The following is a 6,000-nucleotide window of genomic DNA, read 5'->3' on the forward strand; positions in this document are numbered from 1 at the left end:
CCTTAACTCACTCTGGCGTCAAAGAGTCAATTTTAATGGTAGTGTTCCCAATTAACCTTTACAGTGAACTCTAATGCACCTTGACCTTCTCTACAATTTTAAGGACCCCATGAAACAGCTTTGGAGTGGTTTAATATCTTGCTTTTGGCTTTACCTAAAAGGCAGTAGCTGTCCATACAAAAAATGTCTTTTTTAAACTTTATTCATGTTCCTTTCAGGTTAATTTAATTCTATAATAGTTTCTATCTTATTTTATTGCAGCTCCACTCAGGGATGTGGGAGGTTTCTTTCTATTCTGCAGCACAAGCATCCCATGTAGTAGTTCTGATGAAAAAGCATTTTACTGAAAAAGATACTAACTTAAGTCAATCAGCAAAGAAGATGATTAACAAAGCTGATGGTTAAAGGAGAGTTTGAGCAGTTATTGTTTTGGATTAGGGCTAAAACAATTAATCGATTAGTGAAATAATCATCAACTAATTAAATAATCAATTAATCTTTAACTGAATTGTAAATACTCTAAAACATGCCTTTAGCTGACAGAGCAACCCTTGAGCAACAATTATACCAAAATTGTAAAAAATAAATGTAAAATTTTGCATTTAAGATCAAAATCTTTTTCGTCTGTCAATATGCTCTATCCAGAACTCAAGTTTTAGTTTCAACTGGTTTAATTTTGCAAAAAGTCCTCTTTAAGGAACCGTAGCTATCCGATTATTATTGAATTAATAGAAAAAATGACCAACAGATTAATTGATTTGCAAAATAATCATTAGCTGCAGCCCTATTTTTGATCGTTCCTTTATCTTTTAGCTACTCTTGAATCATGTTGGTTGGATTAGGTCTGGAAATGGCTGCAAGGAAATATGTAATACAAACAGAAACTATGATGCACACACTAACTTTCACACACAAAGAGAAGCTCACTGAGTGGCCCATCAAAGATTTTTCATCAAAAGACTTAAATGGATATTTACCAGTGGGGTAAATTTTGAATGCCTGCTTTGCAGCAGAATCACACTACTATAGTAAGACAGTCCCTAACAAACCTTATGTCTGACGTCTTTTAACATCTAAATGGATTTCAAATTTGAAAATTAAATTGCAACTTAAGAAGTCTCCCATATGTTTAAACATATTTGATACAAATCGAGAGTCTGATTTTTGTCTGAGAGGCGATATACAATATTTATCGCTACACGTTTTCCTTTTCATTTCTATTAACTAGAAGAAGCATTTGGTTAGGACACAAGATTTTTCTCAAGGATAAAGAGTGCAAAATTTTCAACAAGCTCAGATCTACCGCTACAACTTCTTGCCATTGCTAACACCTTCTGAATCCATTAGCAAGTTATCATCTGCAGCCGGCAACATGGGAGAAACAATATTGGAAACATTTGATGACAACAACCTAAATGATCTTCATCTGCTCAAGTTAAGTAAGCCTAGCAATGATACTAAATGACATTAGCAACACCTACTCAAAGGTACAGGTGGGGTGGTACTGTGTCGGTTTAAATGTGACAGACCCAACCCTAAAAGCAAGGAAGGAAGAAAGGACACAAAGAATGAAGGACACAAGGACACAAGGAAGAAGGGAAGGACACAAAGAAGGAAGGATGGAAGGACAGAAGGAAGGATGGAAGGACAAAAGGAAGGATGGAAGGACAAAAGGAAGGATGGAAGGACAAAAGGATGGATTAAAGTACACAAGGAAGGAAGGAAGGAAGGAAACAAAGAAGGAAGAAAGGAAGGAAGGACACAAAGAAGGACACAAGAAAGGAAGGAATGACACGAGGAGGGAAGGAATGACGCAAGGAGGGAAGGAAAGGAGGACACAAGGAAAGAAGGAAGGAAACAAAGAAGGAAGGAAGGAAGGACACAAAGAATGACACAAAAAGGAAGGAATGACACAAGGAGGGAAGGAAAGGAGAACACATGGAAGGATGGAAGGACAAGGAAGGAATGAAGGAAGGAAGGAAGGAAACAAAGAAGGAAGGAAGGAAGGAAGGAAGGAAGGAAGGAAGGAAGGAAGGAAGGAAGGNAAGGAAGGACACAAAGAAGGAAGGACACAAAGAAGGAAGGACACAAGGAAGGAAGGACACAAAGAAAGAAGGATGGAGGACACAAGGAAGAGAAGAAGGACACAAAGAAGGACACAAGGAAGGAAGGAATGACACAAGGAAGGAAGGAAGGACACAAAGAAGGAGACAAGAAAGGAAGGAATGACACAAGGAAGGAAGGACACAAAGAAGGAAGGTCACAAAGAAGGAAGGATGGAAGGACACAAGGAAGTGAAGAAGGAAGGAAACAAAGAAGGATGGAAGGACACAAGGAAAGAAAGAAGGACACAAAGAAGGACACAAGGAAGGAAGGACACAAATAAGGCAGGAAGGACACAAGAAAGGAAGGAATGACACAAGGAAGGAAGGAAGGAAAGACACAAGGTGGTAAGTAAGGAAGGACACAAGGAAGGAAGGAAGGAAGGCAGTTTACAAGGTGTAAAAAAAAAAAATGGGATAGTGAGTCATAGAGTCAGGCGTTAAAACATAATCGTTTATTACTTGTTTAGACTAAAAAGGCTGAAATCAATTTTCCTTTTTTTTTAAACTACTTAAGAACCCAAATTATTTCTAAGGTTTTCAGAGCTTTCTGCTGAAGCCATAAATTAGCTCAGCTGCAAGTCTCTGACAGCCTTTTGTTGCTGTGCAGGATGCTCAAATACTCATTTACAAATGTAAACCTTTGCACAGAAAGGTGGATTTGCAGAAGGAGAAAGAAAAGACAAACAGTGCGGCTCAATCTGATACATCTATGGCAGCGGTCCAATACCCTCACTGTGAGACAGACAGAAACACACATCAGAGACGGGGGTGGAACGGTGCCCAGATTCCCAAACATCCCTGCCGTTATGTATGGCATTATGTAAGTTCACAGAGGAACGGCTCATTTGCTCCTTATCTACCCAACTACACCCAAAGAGAAACTCCGCAGGGGGAAGGGGGGGGCATGCAGTCTCATCTCAATTGGCAAACCTCACACAAAAACACAGCAATGTTTTAGCCAGCTTCTTTCCGTTTAACAACGCAAATCTGTTTTCTTCTGCGCTACATGTAGGATGGAGGAATGTTCTCTGTGGAGACTCAATTCCCTATTCACTGGAGTCTTACTGGTGCAAAGCCCCTTTCCTGGAAGCCAAAGAGAACCAATCCAACTTAATGTCAGCTCGACAGGAGCTCCCACGGTTTGAGTTAGCAGGAGGCTTCACGTTTGTACCTCCACTCAGAAGGAATAAGGCAGCTGACGTTACGTCACCTCCTTCATCCCCTCGGTCTCAGTAAGACGTCACAACGTCGATCCCAAGCCTGTCACAAAAACAAAGTCCACTGCTTGTTAATGTTGTTTGTTTAGGAGATCTATTTATAGAGCTCTACAATGCCGTTCAGCCAAATTCTTTAGGTTACTGGAGAGTTGGAGAGGAGAAAATCCAAGCGGAGAAACAAAGAGCTCATTCTGCAGGAGTTGGACTCTGGAAGTGGGACTGTTGTGTTGCAGAGACACTATATTTCACCTAACTGGTCTGAAAGAGGACTTTCCACTGAACACATACAAAGAAAGCCTTGCAGAACTACACCTGAGAGGCTGTCCTATGGGCGTCCAGTCCATAAGGTCTAAACCCTTTTCCAGCAAGACCTGGTTACTGGTATCAAGGTAGAACTCCCTGCTATAGTCTACTACCCTTATGAGGATGTGTCAGAGAAAGTTTTTTTTTTCTTGCTATAGTAATGATAAAGTGCTGCAGTAATACCCCCTCCACAACTGTTGCAGTGCACTGCCAATCAGCTGGATAAAAAAAAAATAGCTTCTACGGCTTTTCTTTGCACAAAAAACAAACATAAATTCAGCTGTTTGGAATCATTTCAGGTCGTGATTACTGTCGCCAGGTATGCTTTCTTTGTGTTTATTTAGAACACATCAAACACAATCATGCAATGGAAAGTGCATTGCTATGGGGGCAGGTTGTTTAGTGTTGTGTTGATGGAGAAGAAGAAAAAACATAAAGAAGAAAGTCTGTGTAAATGGGCTTTTGTTGCTAGATTGATGTTTTAGACATAGTTGTATGTCTGCAACTACTCAAAGTAGCCCCGTGAGGCATTTTCAAATTCTTTTGTTTTAACATTTGCACTTTTTTATGTCAATTGCTGCTCTTAGGTTACATCCTGTCTTCCTGCTTTTGACATAATGACCCAGCGGTTATTCACACTGCAAGTGAACCAGGGTCTGGTTAATCCAAGGTCTGGATAAACAGTTCAGCGACTGGAAATTGTAACCAGGGTAGGGTTCTAGGGTCTGTTTTAGAGTTCATGATGGATTCACACCAGTGTAACGGTGATTAAACATGCAATATTTTCAATCTTTGTACTCAGCTACAGCTTAAACTGTAGGACAAATCTGCAGGGTATAAAAGTTCAAAGCACACGATGCATTTGCTTACAGTGTATGGCCCAATGCGATCTAACTGCTCACACTCTACGTCTAAAAACCACTTGTCAGACTCAGCGCCGAGAGATGGCGTGAGGTTCTGGTAAATTGGCTCTTAGATGCCTGTAGCTCACTTCATTTTCCTCAGGTACATCTCATGAGGGCCGACTGATTTCAAACGTTTGATTTTCTCCCGACCTTAAGAGTTCTGATCAGGAGTTAGTCAGGAGAGAATAATCACAATTTGTTGCCCACTGTATGCTACATAACGCAGGACGCAAGACGATGCTGAAACTGGGCCCGATTCGAAAATTTTTTGCACGACTGGAAAAACAACCAGAAAAAGGAAAGAAAATCTTAGGTCACAAGACTCAAGTCACTCCAGAAACCAAATTCTGCCCCGGTAAAAGAAAAAAAGAAGGTCCAAAGGGATAGAGTAAAAGTCCTGTAAAGCAGCAGTCATTTTTTGTACTCTACCTGAACAGAGAGTCCGACTAATTCAACAGCTTAGTATACTCATACATGCAAAAGAGGCAGAACAGTGAAAAGGTAGAATATTCAGTATAAATACACATAAAATCCACTAGTTAATTTAGCTGTTGTTTATTCCAGCTGTTTGGTAATAATACATGTTATCTTAATTTAGCAGAAGTAGAAATATAGATTTCTAATCTGATTTACATAACAGCAAAAATAGATCTAGCTTAAACCATGGAAACTATACAATCCTTCATCTACTATAGAGATTCATTGCACTGCAAAATCCATGCACTGCATTTTTCACTGCATTTCATGTTTGATAATAGTTTTGGAAAATTAAATGACTCAAACTTTACAGTATGTCCCTGTATTTTCATAGTTTATCTGGATTTAAAGCTGTTCTTTAAATTAGGGAGGAATCCAGTTATGAATTAAAAGGCTTGTTTTATTAGGAGAAAAATCTAAGTTTGCTTTCAGACTGTGAGGCTTTGTTAAACACATCGCTCTTTAATATTAGAACAAGCTAATAACGCTTTTTCAACTCAACAAATGTTTTTCATGCAGACTGGAAGACCAGACATTCCTCTGTTTTGCTTTTTTTTGTTTCAGGGGCTGTTGAGAACAAACTGATCTTAAAGAAATAAACTTTGAAACAGAGGCTTGAAGTAAAAAAAATAGTGTGGTAAACCCCAACTTTAAAACCGTCTAGTCTAAAAACAGGTCTCTCCAAGTCACTGGAGCTCAGAGAATGCAGCTGTTTGTTTTCTTATTATGTCTTGATATCACAACAATGATGAGTGCATCCCATGGGGAGTAAAGGAGTAAAATCTAAAGCTGCTTTCCTTTGGTTTTCATCTGCTTCACCAACAAAAGATTAACGGTTTATTTTATCTCTTATATAGTTAACAACTGAGCCTCAATATAATTCATTAATTTATGTACTTTGGGTTCAGGTCAACATTTTAATGGTTTTGCAATTCTTTTTTTTGTTTCTTTATATATTTATTTTCTTTTACAAGGCTCCCAGTCTTTAAGATG

The 6,000-nt window shown here is 39.0% G+C and overlaps 1 protein-coding gene across 3 annotated transcripts in view; it reads right to left on the bottom strand.

The window, feature by feature from the left end:
- Positions 1-6,000, bottom strand: part of LOC107091852 (growth factor receptor-bound protein 10-like) — a 79,055-nt gene that overhangs the window by 68,553 nt on the left and 4,502 nt on the right. The gene's annotated exons all lie outside the window — the stretch shown is intronic.

Source organism: Cyprinodon variegatus, unplaced genomic scaffold (genome assembly GCF_000732505.1).
Source record: "Cyprinodon variegatus isolate N-32 unplaced genomic scaffold, C_variegatus-1.0 Scaffold354, whole genome shotgun sequence".
In the NCBI taxonomy this organism is placed as follows: Eukaryota; Metazoa; Chordata; class Actinopteri; order Cyprinodontiformes; family Cyprinodontidae; genus Cyprinodon; species Cyprinodon variegatus.